This window comes from Marmota flaviventris, chromosome 1, assembly GCF_047511675.1.
Source record: "Marmota flaviventris isolate mMarFla1 chromosome 1, mMarFla1.hap1, whole genome shotgun sequence".
NCBI classification, from domain to species: Eukaryota; Metazoa; Chordata; class Mammalia; order Rodentia; family Sciuridae; genus Marmota; species Marmota flaviventris.
This window is the reverse complement of record NC_092498.1, coordinates 84780559-84801710: the sequence shown is the minus strand read 5'-3', so window position 1 is coordinate 84801710 and position 21152 is coordinate 84780559. Positions and strand designations below refer to the sequence as shown.

At 39.0% G+C, this 21152-nt stretch overlaps 1 long non-coding RNA gene across 1 annotated transcript in view; it reads left to right on the top strand.

The window, feature by feature from the left end:
* The first annotated feature begins 2434 nt into the window (after positions 1-2434).
* LOC139704720 (uncharacterized) overlaps positions 2435-21152 on the top strand; it is a 28436-nt gene continuing 9718 nt past the window's right edge. Inside the window, exon 1 of the long non-coding RNA XR_011706665.1 lies at positions 2435-2507. This is a non-coding gene — a long non-coding RNA (uncharacterized lncRNA). The remainder of the gene's footprint in view (positions 2508-21152) is intronic.

Below are 21152 nucleotides of genomic sequence, written 5' to 3'. Positions count from 1 at the left end.
AAGGGTAGTTGCTTCAGAGCTCAGTCCTCAAGTTTCAATAGCAGTGTTCTTTGAACTGAGATCTTGACATTTCGAAAGGAGTTTTCTGCTGTGTCAAAACAGTGAAAAATAGGAACCAATCCCTTGAACGATGTCTAACATTTTATTATTTTTACACTTGAAGTTGATAAAATACACAAATACTTGTTGCATGAACGAATAAAATATGAAGCATGAGCCAACAGAATGTGTAGCCATGGTCTTGGAAGGTCAGCTCCTTTCTTAGGGTAGAATGGAGGGTCTTCTTTTTCTAGCAAGAGAAGGGCACGTGGTTGGACTCACTCCTGATAGAACAGATTGGTCATGTTGGAGACATCAGAGAACAAGGGAAAGAGCTGGTTACAGTGTGGAATAAAAATGCAGGGGACTTTGTTCAAAAAGCATGAAAAAAAGGTGAACTAAAAGTACTAAAATATAAAACTTTTTCCTGTCTTCCTTAGTCACCCTCTCTCTCTCAAATTGTGATGGTACTTTTTAGTTGTCTGATATCATCCTAATTAAAGAAAAATTAAAGTTTTAAATTATTAGCACAAATATTTCCACTCATCTCTATATGGTGCAATGACAGTTTTAAAAGTAAATATAAGAGCCTGTGTGCAGAATCACTGACATGATACAGTTATGTTTTCACAGCCTGTGCAGGCATAGGTGTTAACACTGCACAAAACCAGCTGCATTCTTTATTTCATTTCTTGAAATGTTCACATTCTACCACATTCTAGAAAAAGGTGGCTGGGGCATGTTTACCTTGTATTCACTCTGCATCTTGCTGGACTCCAAATCCATAACAATTGCTGTGCTCATGAAGCATCCTCAACTCTAAACATACAGGAATGGGGTGGCAAGGAACAGCTACTTTGTTGAGATCAGAAGCTCATTCTGGACCATGGAGTTGCTCTTAGTTTACGGTATATGCAAATCTCTCACAAAGGTGGGGTGTCCAGGATCCCCCAGAAGAATACTCTTCCTGCTGGCTAGGGAGGTTAGATAGCAGAAGGAGCCCCAAATCATTTGTTGAGGGTGCATGAAGTAAATGATTGAATTCCTTTTTTTTCCACTGAATATGTAAGCACATTCTTTTAAAACTTCTGTATAGTGCATGTGTATTTTCAGAATGCACAAATCATATTAGCAGAGACTTATAAATTTTGTATATAATTTATAAACATATATTGGTGTCTGTGCCAAAAAAAAAAAATCACTGAAGGGAGAGCCTGAAAAACAATCTGGAGGACACCATCCTAGAAGACAGCATAAGGAAAGGGATAAGGAGGAGGGTCTAAGGACCCAGGAGAGGAAGAGCCCCATTTCACTTAGCAATGGCTTCCCGAGAGAAAGAACTGAGTAGAAAGTAGAAACAGAATATACAACCCTGCCCAGAGCTAGTCAGCACCCCACCCATCCTAGGGGAGGATGATCAGGCCCAGATAGGCAGGGCTAGATTTCATGGGAGTCCCATGATGTATAGGCAGGGTCATTTAAATGACTTCCATGGAGGAGAGCAATGGATAAAGCTGACAGCGTCACTGGGTCCTGTCAGCATGAGAAAGAGACTAAAAAGGAGTGGCAAAACAAGAGGAGTCATCAGTCATAGCAATTTGTTAAGTTATATGCCATTGGGTTATAAAACAGGTCTTGTTATTCCCATTTTACAGATGAGGAAACAGAGATCCTGAGAGTTAAGTAACTTGCTGAAGGTCATAGAGCTAATTACGGCCAAGTGTATCTATTGCTCTTTAGATATCTCCTTATGTGCCCAAGCTGCAGAAATGCCCCCAAAGGCAGAAACTAATACTGTTATCTCTGTTTCACAGATGAGGTATCCAAGGCTCAGCAGAAGGCTTTGGTGACCTGTGGTGGTTCTGGGCAGAGACTGAGCATATGGTGCATGATAAAGTCCGGAAGCCAACTGCCATGGCTGAGATGATCACTAGATCCTACCCAGGATGCGCCCAACTATCTGAGGGTTGGAGGGACCTAAGCCATCAAACGGGATCTCTAGCTTTAGAAATGGATGGACACAGCCTTCAAGCCACTGGATCAGACATTACAGGTTTAGTTTACTTTATCCTTCACAGCAAGCTCAAGGACATTTATTATGATGTCTTTGGTATGTATAATATCCCTAAAAGGTAACAAAGCAGTCTCATCTCATATTTATATCTGCACAGAGCGAAGGTGCTGGAACAAGGCCTTCCTGCTTGTGATTGAGAGAGACGCTGTCCAACTCCAGATCCCCTCACTGGCTCTGACACATGCTGCAAATAAGGCGGCTTCTGACTGACTGTCCATTTCTTATTTTACCTCATTTGGTTAAACCACACAAGCTCCGAACTTGGAACTTCCGTTTTCTTATCTCAAACATCACGTACTGTTCCAGCCTGCAGCCAGCCACCCAGGAAGGAAGCATTTTGTTCCTTTTGGACAGACAGCCTGGCTGGCCATATGGCCACGCGATTGAAAGCTCTGTAAGTAACATTATCTCTATTGCGTTAAAAAGATCTATTAGAACTTGAGACTGTACAGAGCGTTAGAATTTAATAGTCATTTCTGGTCTGTTTATCTCACAACAAATATGCAAAGAAAAATACAGAGGCTAGAGAGAGGGTGGGTAAGGACACAGACACACACACAGAGTGGGGGAGAGAGAGAGAGAGAGAAAGAGAGAGAGAGAGGGAAGGACAAAGCAGGGGTCTTTTTCTTATCCATTTTGAATTTTCCTAAACTCAATTATAAATTAACAAATCAATATGTCAGGCCTCAATCTATTTGATGCTTGTTGAGAATCTAAACTACGCTAATCCTTCACTGTAGTCCATGTGTTATTAAAATTGGTATTATATACTTGTCATTTTTAATATTGCTTGAAAAATGTTTTTATGCTTCTCTCCTTTTTTTAAACTTTACCTTAGTTGTTTTGACAGTTACAATAAAAATATGTAGACATAAAAAAAGAAGTTGCAGTAAATGCATTCCTCTGGCAGGAAAGAAAAAAGGAAATTTGCACCACAAGTTCTCTGTTTTGTGTTTTTATTTTTCTGAGGCTTCTGGATTCTTGGAATCAGTGCTTTAAACTAGCTATTTACTTTTGATTTACGCTGCAGAGAATTTTGAGAAGTTCTAAAGGAAATGGGTAAAAAAAATGTTTTGAGTGATGCAAAAATGTAAAGAAATGTGCCATGGAAAAATGCTGGAATCTATTCTTTAAAATCTATGCTGAATAGAGATTTTTACATTTATGGTCAAAACGTCCTGGTATGATAGAGAGAAGGAATTATATCATGAATTGGGTGGAAAAAAATATATACCCTTTCTCTTTCTATAGACGGAAATTAAAACATATACATCCAATTCTAGATGATTAGGAGTCCTGGTGGGAAGCTCATGGGTGACCTGAAATAGTATTGGTGCCTACTCAGCTTTGGCATGTGTGAGTATATGGGGTGTAGATAGGATGATGGGAAATTGCATAATGTTGCAAATAACAGTTTTACTTTGGAAACTTGAATTTGTGCAATCAGAAAACTAACTGGTTAGCTCTTCCTCAACCTGTTCATCTCTGATCCTGTCCCCAGCCTAGAGATGGGTTTATTTTTTATATTGAAAGATAACACTCCGGGTTGGAATCCCTCTGTCTTCTCCCTTGCCATCTCCCTTGCTCTACTCCCTTTGTGTCTTCTTTGGGTGAAAGTGTCCCAGTGATAACAATAGCTGGGACTTCCTGAAAGTTTACCCTGAGCTTTTCTATTTACCCTGGTCTCAGGTTCTTAGATGTATTATACCCTTTAATCTTCACCAAGATTCATGAACAGGGTCAGTTAATATCCCCATTTTATAGTTGAGAAATGAGAGGCACAGAGAAATTAAATGACTTGTCCAAAGAAGCAAAATTTGTAAAAGGGGTAATGGGTTTCAACCCAGGCAGTTTGCTTCCAAAGCATGTGCTTGTAATCAAATATTAGACCCGCTTCTTCCCCTCACCTCCAAAATGGAAACAACTACAGTGGTTGGGGTAGAGATGGGAGGGTAATGACTTGAAGGAGGCACAAGGCAGGCAAGGGGGTAGGCTTCTGTGTTGGAAATGATCCATTTTTCTTGATCTGAATGCTGGCTTGTGTGAACCTTTTAGAAAATGCATGGGACTGAATGTGTAAGTACTTTGGTATATGCATATTGCACTTAAATTATATTGATGGAAATCAGTAAATAAACAAAAGTAAAGAATTAGGTATATCTACTTAACCAATGGTAAGTTGATTTTCTGTTAGATATTCAATAATAATCTGCTTGTAGAAAACATCTCAAATTAATGGAACTTAGCTCACGTGTAGGTGGCCCAGCTGAGTGGTCTAAAATGTACACTCTAGATCCAGACTCTCTGGGTTTGAGTCTTGGTGCTGCCATTGGGTGATTTGGGGAGAATATCTTGATCTCTGTCCATTCCTCTGCTGCCTCATCTATAAAATTGGGGATAGAGTATTTCCACATTGTAAGGTAGGATGAATTGAGCTAATTTGCATAAGAATTTAGGGGTGAAGTAAGGCAGTCTCCTCTTTTGGGGGCCATGTGAGCCTTGGTAGGTAGGGCAAGTTGTTGGTGCAGGAAAGGGAGCATCAGGCATCACAGACAGGAGCCATGATCCATCTTCATGAGTTGGATGGAAAAAATATATGAAAAATATATATTTCATTCAAATAAAAGATGTATAGGTATTTAAAAGCTATTTTGTTAGCAGAATCAGGCCTATTTCTTCTCTTGGTATATAGATTTTTCTTTGAAAACAAATTGTATGGCCAGATGCAAGGTTAGCCAACTGACACTAATAAATCCACTGGCTTGCCCTAGTTCAGAGGTGCAGACATTCCTAAGAGTACATTTCCTTGTCTTCGGTGTAAATCTTGTGTTCCATAAGCAAAATGCTGACATGAAAATGAGTGGGTCTGTATTATTCCCTAAAGGTTATGATAAGGCTTGATTCCAGGGAGAAGTAAACAAGGAAAGGAAGAAGTTAAATCTCTTGGATGGTATGACAGGTTACTAGCTTCCCATTGGCTTGACGTACTGTGAATCTGCAAAGCCTGAAATCTTTGTCCATTTCTTTTTCATCCTCCACCACACCAAGCCAGCCTCCCCCGGCATTTACAGGATGCCTACCGTGTGTGCCCCTTTCTTGTGCCCCTCTCTGCCTGATATCCTGCCTCTTCATCACAAAGGCCCATTCTAATTGTGCCAATAGTCAACTCTACTTGCCACGTTTCTGTCAAAGCAGACAAATTAAACATGTCAGGTGACATGAGGAGGAAAAGGTTCTCTGATTTATTATGGAACTTTTTACGAATAAGAGTTATTTCTCTTGGCCTGAAACCTGCTCTCTGAGACTTGATCACATTTCAAGGCACTCTAGCCGTTTACTCAAGTATTCTGCATCCTGAGATGTTTGCATGCTTGTGTCTGTGTGTTTACACATCTGAATGCAGCTGAAAAACTGGAGCAGGGATGTTGATTACAAAGTAAGAGTGAAGGGGAAAAGTTGTCTTCTGACAGCCCTCGTTTCCAGTAATTTTAAGCTTCACTATGGCTACCTCAGTTGGGGAAAGGACTTAGGGTCACATTGCAATTAAAAAAATAATCTTTAGTGTGGACAAATTTGAACACATTGTACTATTTATTTGGAATATATAATATATAATATATATATTTGTGTGTATATGTGTATACACACACTGAGAAAAAGACACAACAATACCCTATTTGCAAGCACAAATAGAAGAAATAGAGCTTTTCATAGGCTTCTCCAAATAAATAGTAATGTGTGTGTGTGTGTATGTATATATATATATATATATATATATATATATATATATATATATATATATATATATATATATATATGAAGGTCAGATTTGGGGTGATCATTTCCCTCTAGCTTTTCAGATGTCACAACCAGATGAAGGATAATTTAAGAAGCACAGAGCTGGGTGATGGGTCTTGCAGAGCTGTCCTTCTGTTGGACCTGGAGGAAAGCTTCTCCCAAGCAAGGTAATTTATGACCCCAGGCGAGCTCAGCTCCCTGCAGGCAGCACAGCCTAAGTTCTCCAGAGAACTCTTGGCTTATTGAAAAGAACTGTAAGACTGGAGACAGGATAAGTTATGGCTTTCCAGTGGCTTTCCCCTCTCTCTTTTTCCTTGTTGTGATATTTATTATTTGTGGGTAGGGATGAGAATGGTTCACTTTGCCAACTTTTGAACCCTCTCAAATTCATGGCTCTGAGTTTTGCACCGTCCCTGAACCTTCCTGTATCGTAGTTTCTATTTTCTTAGCATCCTGCAGCTTCTTGTTTTGAACTGACAAAGGCTCTAAAAGATTTACTTTAAAAGCTGGAAAGAATTCCTTAAACATCAAATAGCTTTAAAAAAAAAAAACCAAGAAAAATATTTTGATGAGTCAAGTATAAATGAATTGAAAACATAGGCTCCAAATTTCCTCACTTCATGCCGCAAGTTCATGGCTGAATTATGATTAAGTTTTATTGGATTCAAAGTTGATAAGAAATAATGGGACAAGAGAAAGACCCAGACACATTTGTTCTTTTTATTTCTATTGCTTTATTCCCTCTTTAATATAAAAATGGGCTTTGGTCGAGCTCTGGAAGTTGGAAAGAAGAGGAATGAGCAGGAGACATTTATAAAGAGGGTTTTTGCCAAGAAAGAACTCTCTATTAGGAAATAGGGTACATTTGGCTACAGATTTAAATTCTTGACTTAATGGCTGTAACCTTAGGAGGTCGACATAACTTTGCAATCTGGGCTGCTTCGCTCTCTACCATGCCGGAGTCGGCTCATCTCCTTCACACCTGTAGCTCATTTGGCGCTTCCTTTGTGAGCTTCAAGCTCTGTCCTTAAGAACCCTGGGAGGTTATTTGGGTCTAGTGCTTTCTATGGCCAATTGCCTTAAATATGTCTTTTGGACCTGAGCCCTATGGGTATACAGACAGCTCTGCAAAGGCAGCCTGGGATGAAGTAGAGGAAATCCTAGGCCATTCTCAGGCATGCTCCTGGTGCAAAGGCTATCCAAGGCTGCTTCCACCTCAGGAGACCTGTCTGGGGGTGTAGCTGGCTTATGGGACTCAGAGTACGTGGCAGAGGTCAACAAATGCCTGCCAAATGAATGTGGTCAATCAGTGTCCACCAGATGGTCACTGGATATTCTGTAGTGTGTGGTTGGGAGAGAGTCATCAGGAGGTCACAAATCCAACAGAGCCAAGGAAGGAATATCTCTTTGTTGTTGATGTTCTCCATCCAAAACATGGTGGGGAAGATGACTCTGAGTCTGTCCTGTTTGCACACTTGAAAATGCTACCAGTCTCTGGAAGTGAATGTAGAGAGAATGTGAGAAAGCCCAGAGTTTTTAGGGACCCCTGTTTTCAAGGCAAGCACCCACAGAAAGTACCGTTCACCAGTGAAATGTGTTTGTAGCATCAGAACCTTAGAATCAGACACTCTACAGGATGGGGAGGAGGGAGAAGCTGGTTCATTTGCAGGTAGTTAGCAACCAGCTCTCAATCTGCTCTCTACTCTTTTGTGGAGAGGAAAACAGTTGTGTGATGACAGAATGTGTGGAGAAGAAACTGCCAAGAAAATCCCTTTGCCCAAGCCTTGGGTCCCGCTGCCAGCTGGGATTATCTAAAGTGGGTGTCCTTAGAGAGCACAGGCATTCTCTTCTACCACAGACTGTCAAACCCTCCCTATTCAACTGTTTAAAAAGCTGCAGAGAATTAAACATAGAAGCCTTTCTGAGAGGGGGAGAGGGTCCTATGGGGACACATTGTTTGCTTTGGTTTCTATCTCCCTCCCTGGAATGTAGTAAAAACCTGGGGAAGTCAGCATGCAAAGAGCAGGCCTTGCAGAACTGAAACCCCTCATGCCAAAGTGAAGGGTGAGGAACTCTCTCTGGGTTCTGGTTTTATAATCATTTCTGTTTACAGTAGGAAAGAAATATCTCCCTTCTTGTATTCAGTGCATGTAGTCTTTTCTTCCCTCCTCCCCTTCTTACACAAACATTATAGAGCCTAGTCCTTCAATGGGTTATTATTGGCCAGCTAATGGTAAATACAGACAGACGCTGCTGATTGAATGGGATGCCTGTGTCGCTCAGGCGGTGAAAGTACCATTCATGCATAGGAGGTGGTGATTGCAAATGGCAGCCACCAGAGTCCAAATAGTTGGATGTGTGGGGAGCATAGTGACTTCCTTGCTCTTATGAAAGTTCAAGAGCAGGTGTGAGGGGTTACAGAGGAGACCAAAAATCAATCTATAGACCACTGGTCTCTGGAGCACTGATTTTAGCCAGGGTCCTGGGAAAATGAGAAGTGGGGGATATGTCTTGGGTCTGAGGGCTAGAATTAGACCATTTCTCTCTTTCTAGATCTCACACACACACAAACACACACAAACCTATGTTCACCTAACTCAGATTATCTTATGTGAACCCCCAGAACTATGATGAGTAAGAAAAATTCCAAGCGTTACCCTAGAACTTTGTGGAATAATATTTTATGAGTGATCCCAGTTGACCGTCTGACTTGGACTTGTATCCTTCTCTCCGAGAGCCCTGTGGGGAGAGGACACAGTGAAAAGGAGTAAATAAATACAGATATAATGATCAAGCTGGTTTAAGGAGAGAGGGTTCCATAACCACCCCCACCCTGTTTCTTGCAGATAAACCAGGATCACTTCCATTTACCTTCCTCCTGAGTATATGCCTGGCTCTGCCTATGTTGTACTGCCGCATGGTGGGCACTGTGGTAGCCATGCTGTGGTGAGGGGGCCCTTCTCTCTCGTAGGGCCAGAGCTTTGATATGGAACTGCTGATGCCAACTCAGACATTTGCAGTATCTGGGACAGTGAGTTGGATATATTAGTCCCCTACTAAGAAGCAAAACGTCTCCTCTTACTCTGTAGTGAAAGAGAAGTTTTGAGAAGTGTATCTTCTGTTTTTACCTCACAAGGGTGATATGAAAATAAAAAAAAGTTAATATTTTGATGGGCCAAACTATAATTTGAAGTGGCTGTCATACTCAGTTGATAGGCAGAGCAATATTATGTTTATTATTATGGTTCTTGCTGTCTCTCTCCCTGTAGGCTCATCACTCCCTCTCATATCACATGGGTAAGTAAGTATGGTCTCCTTGGGAAAAGGCAACAGTACAGAGTGCTAATGAGAACATTCAAGGGGCCACAGAGGACAGCCACTTTAAATTATAGTTTTCTTGGGCATTGAGCATACATCATTCCAAAATGAAGAAATTTGAGAAACTGACTACCTTAAAAAATATGGAATGGGAAGAGATGAACCAACAGTGTTCTAATTAATGTTCCAAACAATGCAAAACTTAGCTAGCTCATAGATGTTTGATTTTCTGGCCACATGTGGCTAGGAAACATGAAATGAGGCTAGTCTGAATTAAGAGTATTGTACATGTAAAATATACCCTGGATTTTGAAGACCCTCAATGAATAAAGTATGTAATCTATCTCATTGATAGTTCTTTCATACTAATTATGTTGAGATATTTTAAATATATTTATTTAAATATTTTATTCAGTTTGATTATAAGTGCTTTTTTTAATGTGGCTACCAGAAAATTTTAAATTACCTATGTGACTGCATTTGCAATGTGCACTGTTTCTACCAGAGAATACTCACCTAGTCTTTGTTAATAGATGGTGTGGGTGTCACCAGAATTCAGTATTTTCTTCCTAGTCCACAACTTCAGGGATGTGATTGCCCTGAGTTGACTCTCTTGTTGTATAACTTTCCAGGGAAAATGATGAAATACTTTAAAATTGATAAAAGTAATGAGTCTTGTCTAATGCATTCTTGGAGGTAGCTCTACCTTTTATTGGGTTTTGAGCTATTTTATAGTTCTGTAGGTTTTAGAAAACTAATAATGATGAAAACAACTCATTTATAAAAAGGAAAATTTGTATCTTTTGGAATATAATACATCATTGCTTTGCAGATAGACCCTTTTTGCATCTCTTCATAAATTTCATTTTGGCCTTCCTTATTGCTTTATTGAATCAATGTCAGCATCTTACTTGTCCCTCATTAACTAATGAATTAAAGTCTTTGACATGAGTTCATTGTATTTTTGTATGAGGGTCACAGTTTTACCTTAAGAAAAGAAAAAAAAAAAAGACACAATAATAGTGAATTTAGGAGTTCATGATGGTCCAGATTAACTGTCCTGTCCTTCTCTTTCCAACCCGGGCCACTCCCCAGGATCCAGTGGTTGAGCTACTTCCTGGTACTGAGATGGAATATAGAGTGCATTTTTCTATACAAAGTATTTTATCTGAGAACTGATTGCTACTTAAATACTATTCATATAGAAAGTAAGCTAAATTGTGGGTTACTCTGAATTTTGTGAGCTAGCTAAAGAATCTTCCTAGCCAGTGGAACCCTTGATTCTAAGAGAAAATGTGCTGAGTTCCAAACAACAAAAAAGAAACTTAAGTTACAACTCATTCCTTAGTTGTGCACCATGGATACTGATCAAACACCCAGTTGTATAAAATCTCTCCAGAATAATGTCACACATGTTCAAAAGAAAATGAATGGTTACTGTTTTTTTTTTGTTTGTTTGTTTGTCTTATAAGTATTAAAAAACCAGTCAGTTCATAATTTACCTTGTAGTCTTTTTCCAAAAGAGAACTGGCTTCCTTAAAAGTAAGGTGAGACAAGATGCGCCAGGCACATAGGGATTTATTTTCCATTTCCATTTATTTCTCTGAACAGAAGTGATTTCAACAAACATAAGCAAGTTAAATACATAGCGTTGATAATGTCAAACACTCTTCCTTTTTAAAAAATTTTGAAAATACCACACTTAGGCTGCGTATGTTTTGTTTCTTTTCTTGGTTTAAAAAAAACAAAAAACCCAAAACGTTGTTGGCTTTTTAAAGCAGAAAGATCATTAAGTTTTGTGAGTTTTGGCCTCCAGCATTCAAGTTTTTACAGAACATGAGAAAGTTTACAAGTCTCCCACAAGCACGGATGTATGATTTTTATACATCTGTAATTCTGAAAACGAAACCTTTATTCTACAACAGAAGAGTCCATACGGATGAAACATTTTCCTTACATAATCTACCCATATATAATAATTTTCATTCTTGTTTCTTTGGGAAATAACATGTAGAAGCTTTGTGACAAATATACCTCTTGACTCGCGTATTTTTAATTTACTTGGGAATATCATCAAGAAAACCAAAATACATATTAATATAAAATATCAAACACATTTACAAATCAAACTTCAAAAATTAATTTCAAACAGCTAGAAATTGTTAAAAGTTTTACTTGGGTATTGTTGCTTTTGCTATTGTATATTAAATGCTTTTAGAAACTGCTAAATATGAAGAGCATGAATTTATACCACTTATTTCAGAATAAGATACCATTCTCTTCTAAGAAGTTAATTTAATTAAATAAAAACCTTTGGCTAAATTTGAAAGATCTTTGAGATTTTAATGTATCATATAAAAAGCTTTTGGTGTATCATAATTCTCCATAAAATGGGAAGAAACACTGACATATTAAGTCTTCCACCATTATTCAAAAATAATAGAACACTGTTTTAAAAATAAAACCAAGGTTTCATTTGCATGGAAAATTTATTTCCTATGGAAGAGCTTTAGTTCTGACCTATTTTCCACAAAAGAGAATTACTGCATTCTTAGCTCTTTCTTTACCTAAGATTTCCTTGATTAGGATTTTCCCTACCAAGCTGGTTTTACTTTTTTTTTTTTTTTTTTTTAGAAAGTGTTGTTTTGGTGATGATTGATAATTAAATTAACAGATAGAGGCAAAGATATAGATTCTTCTGAGAGCAAAGAATTGTGGAAGTTTTTCCATAAAATAGTTTCACTTTCTATTAACCCAAAGATATCTAAAAGATTAATAAGAGGGTGGTGTGTTTGTCCTCTGCTATACTCTGAGCTAAAAGTGTTTGGAAACAGTTACTATTTATCACATAGGACTCTTACTATTTATGAATACTGTTGACCATATGAATAACACCACTATTTATGACATACATACAGACAGCTTCATAATGCCAGAAGAACATTGTTGATATGTTCATTATTCATGTAAACCAGATAGCAAAGAAAGGGGTAAATTTGAGAGGTACAGAATACCTCAAGGATTTGTAATGTGGGCTGCAGGTTATCCATGCAATGCTTGAAATTGGAGGACATGCTTCATATTTGTTTTTTTTTGTTTGTTTGTTTTGTCTTTTTAGAAAGGGATCTTTATCAGAGTTGCAAAAGTATTTTGGGCTGGCCCCTCAAAAAATGTTTAAATCTTCTTAGGATTGATAGTTTGTTACTTGTCTTTACAACACCTGGATGAAGATTTTTTAAAAGATGTCTTATAGGTTTGCTCATATGACAGCCTACTCAATGCAATCCAAAGTCTATACCTTTCATATGGACTTTGGGAGATGTACGTAAACCTAAGGCAGCAGAGCCTTTTAATCAACATGCTGTTGCAGCCTCCCTTTCCTTTCAACATCATACCATCTTGTCTCCTGCTCCGACTTCTCTCTCCTCCCTTTGAATTAGCAGCAAAACCTGAGGGCACTTTTCAACTTAATAGAGGAATAGATAATTCTCATTCCATGGGTAAAACTGCAGCACTGTGATCCATTTAAAAATATGATCGATATCTTTTCATACAGTGCATCTGTGTTAGGAATCATGAAAGGAAAATTGTTAATAAGGGGATTTATTATTTTACAAACCCCAAACTCCACTTTTTCTAACAATAAACAATGTGAACAACAAAGTGATGAATCATTTAAAATTGACCATGATGGAGAAGATACCATCAAAGCCAGTATTCGCTGGTACCCTTCTAAGACTTGACCACATTAGACTTCTTTTCTCATCCTTCATAGAGTTTCCTTTATCCTAAAATAAAAGCGTAGTCTAACTTGCACGTGAGCCGAAATTGAAGGAAATTTGCAAAGCAACCTACAAATGATGAGCATCTTGCCAGGAAAATGTATCTGATCTCTAAGGAAAGGGTGTTGGAAAAAGATAGAGAAAATCCTCCTGCCATTTCCTAACACAATTTTGAGTTCTTTTGACAGCAATGTTTCCCTGATTATGAAGCCTGCAGAAATACGCTCAAGAAACGAGGAAGTTTTGCAGACATAATTGGAAAGAGAAAACTACAGATGAGGAAGTTGTTCAAACTAGCTCCATTCTCAGCTAGCTGTTTTCAGAATTTTTCTCTGCATCCCACCCTAACAAAAAACCTGGGCAAAAAACAAACCTTTTCCAGATGTTTTGATGAATTTATGCCCCCCTCTCTTCAGGTAATAATAACTTTTTCTCTCAGTGTGGGGGAATAGAACCCAGGGCTTTGGTAATAGATGAGTGGTCTACCCATTTAGCCACATTCCCAACTTTTTAAAAAAATTTTTGTTTTTGAGACATGATCTTGCTAAATTGCCCAGATTGGCCTCAGAGTTATGATCCTCCTGCTTCACCCTCCTGAGTATCTAGAATTACAGGTTATAGGCATGGGCCACCGGGCTTGGCAATAACTAACTTTCTTTTAGGGATTTATGTTTTGAAAAGCATGTAGCTCATTTAATGGTCACAATAATCCTTAAAAGTTGTTATTGTCTTTATTACTGCTATCATGCTGTTTTTATACAGAACAAAACCGAAGCTCCGGTTGTGTTTAATCATCTGAGTCAAAAGCAGTGGAGCAGGAATTTTTAAATCCAAATGATCAAACTGCAGATTCCCTCCTCTTCTCTTCCTTTTGGATGACAGTGGGATAGAATAAGATAAGCATCTTTTAATAAATTCTGTTTGCTTTTTCGAATAAGAGCTTGGAGAAATGCAATATGCCATTTTATGAATCCCTAAAAAGGCTTTGTTTGAAGAATCTGAAGTACTTTTATGTTTACGGACTTATATAGTATTTGTACCATTTTGAAATATTTAGGAAAGGAGGAAATATAATTCTTTGCCATGAAAATAAACTAACACCAGCAGGCTGGGAGTCAGTGCCAGCCAAAATATCCCGATTGTTCATGTACCATTGCTGGCATTTTGAAAGTTGGCGATGGGAAGAAGTAGGACTGGGCTCGTGTGGATTGTGGCTGGCACTCGTACCAACCATCCCTCCACGGTGCTCTTCCTCCTCCTCCCACTTTCTCCCATCCCACTCAGAGCTTTCTGTTTCACAAATGAGAAAAGTGAAGCAAAGGGAGATTTTCTAACATCCACTGAAAAATCAAAGGAGGATGCATGGATCTTCCCATGATGCCATGCAGTTGCTTCAGATAGGTTTTTCTACAGAACTACCTCTTAGTTAAATCCCAAATGGAAAAATCAGAAAAAAAAGAAACTTTGCAGCCATTTTCTTTTTCTTAAAGAACCAGGCTCCCTTTCCCATACAGAACTGCTTCTCAGTAATACAGGTTCGTCTCTTGGCAACAGATGGGTCCATATGTGGAAAGAGACCTGGCCACTGGTCCAGCAGCATGTGGTCCTCTTCAAAGGCACATGCAGTTCTGACCACATGACTTAATGCAGTCTCCTCTTTCATGGGCCACCTCTTCATCAGCTGTGATGTTCAGGCATCCATGTTTAAGTCACAGACCTCTGGCAAGGCCAGCATGTGTGCCATAGAGCTTTGCAGAGATTTGCCAAAGTAACAGGCCAGCATTGGGAGAGGGTAGTGATGATGGGATCTCAATTTCATACCATCTGTCCCAGATTTCTTTCACTAGCAGGCTGGCCACTGGCTTTGGAGGATAGTCCTGATGCCAAGGCCCTGGAATACTTTGCATGAAGCTCAACAGAACAGGCACCTCTGGGGACTCCGTGGCTGATTCTTGTGACCGGGAAGTGGATGGACCTGGCTGGCTTCCAGCATGAGATGTACTTGAATTGTCCTCATGAAAGCATGTTAAGCCTTCAGGGGCTGGCTTGTGTCTGAGAGCTGGCCAGGCGATGTCAGCTTGCTCCATGGGTGAGAGAGGACATAGGCAACAGAGAAGGGAGGAAATGTGTTGACATTCTCCTCAGTGACAACGTTCTTTATTCTCAGGAGACCATGGGCCTTATGGTGTATTTCCACACTGCTACTACCCTCCCTTTTCTTTCTCTATCAGGATCTCACCATTCCAATAAGAACCTAAACCATAAAGTAAAAACAGGAAGAAGAAAAAGACTTTTTTGGGGGGTGGGAGCAGGCAGGGAGTGAGAAATTTTTCAAATGGTGGTTGGGTTTTTGTTTGTATGTTTGTTTGTTTCTGTTATTATATATATATATATATATATATATATATATATATATATATATATATATATTTTTTTTTTTTTTTTTTTTCAAGCCCTTGAATGAATATTTTCTTTGCACTCAGGAAATCTGGATTAATTGATATAATCAAGGTCTGGAAGCCCTAAAATGTTGATTCAATTCCCAACTCCTACACAAAGAAGCTAAACAACCTGCAAGAGAATATGTAGCAAAATCAACAACAATTTTCCTATCTGCAAAATAGAGTTGGGGTGCCACTGGGACCTTGGGTGGCATTTTAAAAAATTGTGTTCCAAATGCTAATTACTCACCAGTTGGTGTTCCAGACCCGGTCTCTTGACATAAGTAAGTTAATTGCTAACAGGATGATGATACTGGTTTCACTTTTAAATGTGGGTTTCAAAAGCATAAGTTTTCAAAACTGTCAGAGAAACAGAACCCTGGGTATGGAAGAATCTCCAAGAAGAAATCCAATTTGCATTCCACTCATTTCACAAGGAGGAAACTGAGGCCTAGAGATTCCAGTCAGGGTTAGAGCAGAGCCAGGACAAGATGCTGGGGTTTGATCTTTGGTTGCTATCTCCTTCCATCAGCTTCACTGCTTTTTCTATGGCTGCTTTTCCATGATGCTTTCTGGGGAGAGGATTTTCCACAAGCTGGATGTTTCATGGCTCTAGCAGGGGGATTTGGGGTCATGTGTTAGGACAGTTTTTGATAGGGCCACTTTGCCAACTGCAACAACACTCATTCCCTGACAATGGAATTGCTGGCATCTCCTATCAGCTACTGAAGTCCTTAGAAGTCCTGGGAGTAAACAAAGCCTGACAACTCTGTTCCCTGTGCTGTGACCTGTTCACCTCCCTGCCACTTCCAACTTCACTTCTCCCCGAGTAGCTTCCATGTTATTTAATTGAGCGGGACTTCCAGAAATCAGGCAGTATGTGCTGAAGATGTCAAAAAGAGTATTTGCACAGTGGATGCGTGTGGGTCTGAGCTCTTTAAACTCCAGGTTGAAGCTGGTGCAGAAGAGTCTCTCTATGTTCCTCCAGTTGCCTTTCCTCTTGAAACTTCCTTTCAGTGATTTCCTTACTTACTCTTAACCACTTCATGTCATAAAATCACTAAGCTTCTCATTCTGATAAATGTTATTTCTTAAAACTCTCAGGTGCCTACTTACTCTGGAATATTCCTTTTATCAGGCAGTTTTAATAAAAGCATGAGGAACCTTTTAAAACAAACACATCAAACTCAACTTAAAGTTTACTGTGAATCACAATAGCAATCCTACCTCAAATTCATTTGGTAATGTCTATTTGTACGCTAATGTCCACAGCAGCATTTTTCATAGCTACAAATGTCTGAAGATAGAAAGTGGAAGCAACCCAAATAAATACTGATGCCATCAACCTGATGCCTGGGTGAACTAAATGTGGTATATCTATACAACAGACTATTACTTGGCAATGTAAATGAAGTATTGACAGATGCTAAAACATGGATGAATCTCAAAAAGTTCTGCTTGGTGGAAAAAGTCAGAAAGACTACATTGTATGATGCCTTTTCTGTACAATGTTCAGAAAAGGCAGATTTAGAGAGACAGAAAGTAGATTAGTGACTGTCTAGGACTAGAGATGGGAATGAGGAGGAATTGTAAATGAACATAAGGTCCCTTTGGGGGATGACAGAATTGTTCTCCACTTAGATTGCAGTGATGGTTACACAACTCTGTAAATTTACTAAAAACCGTCAAGTTGATTTTATATCCTGCCACTTTGCTGAATTCATTTATTAGCTCTAATAGTTTCTTTGTAGACCCTTTTGGGTCTGCTAGGTATAGAATCATGTCATCTGCAAATAGTGATAATTTAAGTTCTTCTTTTCCTATTTTTATGCCTTTAATTTCTTTCGTCTGTCTAATTGCTCTGGCCAGTGTTTCGAGAACTATGTTGAACAGAAGTGGAGAGAGAGGGCATCCCTGTCTTGTTCCAGATTTTAGAGGGAATGCCTTCAATTTTTCTCCATTCAGAATGATGCTAGCCTGAGGCTTAGCATAGATTGCTTTTACAATATTGAGGTATGTTTCTGTTATCCCTAGTTTTTCTAGAGTTTTGAACATAAAGCGATGCTGTACTTTGTCAAATGCTTTTTCCGCATCTATCGAGATGATCATATGGTTCTTATTTTGGCATTCCTGTATATCAGCGACAAATCCTCTGAAATGGAAATGAGGACAACCACTCCATTCACAATATCTTCAAAAAAAATAAAATACTTGGGAATCAACCTAATAAAAGAGGTGAAAGACTTATACAATGAAAACTACAGAACCCTAAAGAGAGAAATAGAAGAAGATCTTAGAAGATGGAAAAATATACCCTGTTCATGGATAGGCAGAACTAACATCATCAAAATGGTGATATTACCAAAAGTTCTCTATAGGTTTAATGCAATGCCAATCAAAATCCCAACGGCATTTCTTGTAGAAATAGAGAAAGCAATCACGAAATTCATATGGAAAAATAAAAGACCCAGAATAGCAAAAACAATGCTAAGCAGGAAGTGTGAATCAGGCGGTATAGCGATACCAGACTTCAAACTATACTACAGAGCAATAGTAACAAAAACAGCATGGTACTGGTACCAAAACAGGCGGGTGGACCAATGGTACAGAATAGAGGACACAGAAACCAATCCACAAAACTACAACTATCTTATATTTGGTAAAGGGGCTAAAAGCATGCAATGGAGGAAGGATAGCATCTTCAACAAATGGTGCTGGGAAAACTGGAAATCCATATGCAACAAAATGAAACTGAATCCCTTTCTCTCGCCATGCACAAAAGTTAATTCAAAATGGATCAAGGAGCTTGATATCAAATCAGAGACATGCCGTCTGATAGAAGAAAAAGTTGGCTACGATCTACATACGGTGGGGCCGGGCTCCAAATTCCTCAATAGGACACCCATAGCACAAAAGTTAATAACTAGAATCAACAAATGGGACTTACTCAAACTAAAAAGTTTTTTCTCAGCAAAAGAAACAATAAGAGAGGTAAATAGGAAGCCTACATCCTGGGAACAAATCTTTACTCCTCACACTTCAGATAGAGCCCTAATATCCAGAGTATACAAAGAACTCAAAAAATTAGACAATAAGATAACAAACAACCCAATCAACAAATGGGCCAAGGACCTGAACAGACACTTCTCAGAGGAGGACATACAGTCAATCAACAAGTACATGAAAAAATGCTCACCATCTCTAGCAGTCAGAGAAATGCAAATCAAAACCACCCTAAGATACCATCTCACTCCAGTAAGATTGGCAGCCATTAGGAAGTCAAACAACAACAAGTGCTGGCGAGGATGTGAGGAAAAGGGTACACTTGTACATTGCTGGTGGGACTGCAAATTGGTGCAGCCAATTTGGAAAGCAGTATGGAGATTTCTTGGAAAGCTGGGAATGGAGCCACCATTTGACCCAGCTATTCCCCTTCTTGGTCTATTCCCTAAAGACCTAAAAAGAGCATGCTACAGGGACACTGCTACATCGATGTTCATAGCAGCACAGTTCACAATAGCAAGACTGTGGAACCAACCTAGATGCCCTTCAATAGACGAATGGATAAAAAAAATGTGGCATTTATACACAATGGAGTATTACTCTGCATTAAAAAATGACAAAATCATAGAATTTGCAGGGAAATGGATGGCATTAGAGCAGATTATGCTAAGTGAAGCTAGCCAATCCCTAAAAAACAAATGCCAAATGTCTTCTTTGATATAAGGAGGGTAACTAAGAACAGAGTAGGGACGAAGAGCAAGAGAAGAAGATTAACATTAAACAGGGATGAGAGGTGGGAGGGAAAGGGAGAGAGAAGGGAAATTGCATGGAAATGGAAGGAGACCTTCAGGGTTATACAAAAGTACATACAAGAGGAAGTGAGGGGAAAGGGAAAAATAATACAAGGGGGAGAAATGAATGACAGTAGAGGGGGTAGAGAGAGAAGAGGGGAGGGGAGGGGAGGGGAGGGGGGATAGTAGAGGATAGGAAAGGCAGCAGAACACAACAGACACTAGTATGGCAATATGTAAATTAATGGATGTGTAACTGATGTGATTCTGCAATCTGTATATGGGGTAAAAATGGGAGTTCATAACCCACTTGAATCAAAGTGTGAAATATGATATATCAAGAAATATGTAATGTTTTGAACAACCAACAATAAAAAATTAAAAAAAAAGAAAAAAAAAACCCGTCAAGTTGTATACTTCAAAAGAGTGAATTCTATGGTATGTGAATTATACTTCCATAAAGCTTCACAAATGAACAGCCATCAGATAGAAGCCCCAGCTCCTGCTGAGGGGAGGAGGACCTTTGGAGTGGAGCGCTGTCAGGTGTGCTTGGGTCACTGCGCTGATTCAATCTTCCAGTTACTCCCTTACCCTGGCTATTCCTCATGGAGAGCAAGCAATCTTTGAGTCAGGGCAGGGGCCCTTGACATGATGCAACAATTTATAAAGTAAACTTGTTTCCCTTACAGGGTGAAGTCTGACAAAGCCATGGTTCAGGGACACGTGTATTCAAAGTGAAAAGCTTGTAGAGATGGCAGCAATTTAGATTTGCAATTAAGGCATTTAATGTGTTGAGGGCTGAGAAGGAATTAAAGTAAATGTTGATTTAGTTGTAAAGTCTTCAAAGATAGAGTCTTGCAAAAGGAGCTTACATAACGGCAAAGTTGTATTTATTTATGCATTGTTATTATCTGTAAAATAATCTCTCTTTCTTTTCCCTGGAACTTTTCTAACCAGCATTGGAACCCTTAGCAGGGGAGACTGGAAACAGGTCTGAATAATGCATTTGAGATAATTTCAAAAAAATCACCCTTTAATGAGTACCATATTCCCTCCAATTTTCCCTTATATATATATGATTCACCATTTTGCAAATACTGATGTATAAAGAATGCATTGAATATGGCAAAAGTTGAAGATAGCCCCTGTGGATAAGACCTAATGGACACCATCCTGAAATAATACATATGGCTCAACCCCCAGACATGTGTCTTCAATTTAAAATAATTCAGCAATCATGTTCAACCAGAACCTGATTACACAAAATGGGACTTTTTAACTCCCAGACTTGGATCAAATTTTGAGGTCAAGAAAAGAAAAGTGGGGTGGGGGGGGGTAGATAATATGTGCTATGTTTATATATTCCAGATACTGTGAATAAATGATCCACACGCACATTTAACTGTTTCTGGGAGCTTATCAAGGTACCTAGTACCATTTTCCACCTATAAATATTAACCTTGCCTTTGAGAACTTGCATGAAAGTCCTGGCTGGGATGCAAAACAGAAAATAAGCTGGCCTTTGTTAGAGTGTCATGGTTTCCAAAGTGCTGAATTAAGGTCTCATTTTCCACTTGCTCCGAGGCTTAAGAGTGAAGAAGACTGATCAGAGTCAGCTCTCTGGGGTGGCACATGTTGACCTAGCACAGGGGACCAGCATGCAATGTCCACTGGATCTTGAAGATGCTTTGTTTCCCTTTGATGTTTTATTTTGCTGCTGGCTGCCTCCTCTTCTTTCTTATGTCTATATAGGCCTCCTTTCATAATAGACTTTGTACTATGACTTCTGAGATGCTAAGAGATCCTCCTCTTTGATACACTGCCCAATACTTGAATTGCTATCATCAGTACCTACTTATTTTCTTGAAATCTCTTTGATCAGAAGAAACAGTGGGTAGAAAGTATT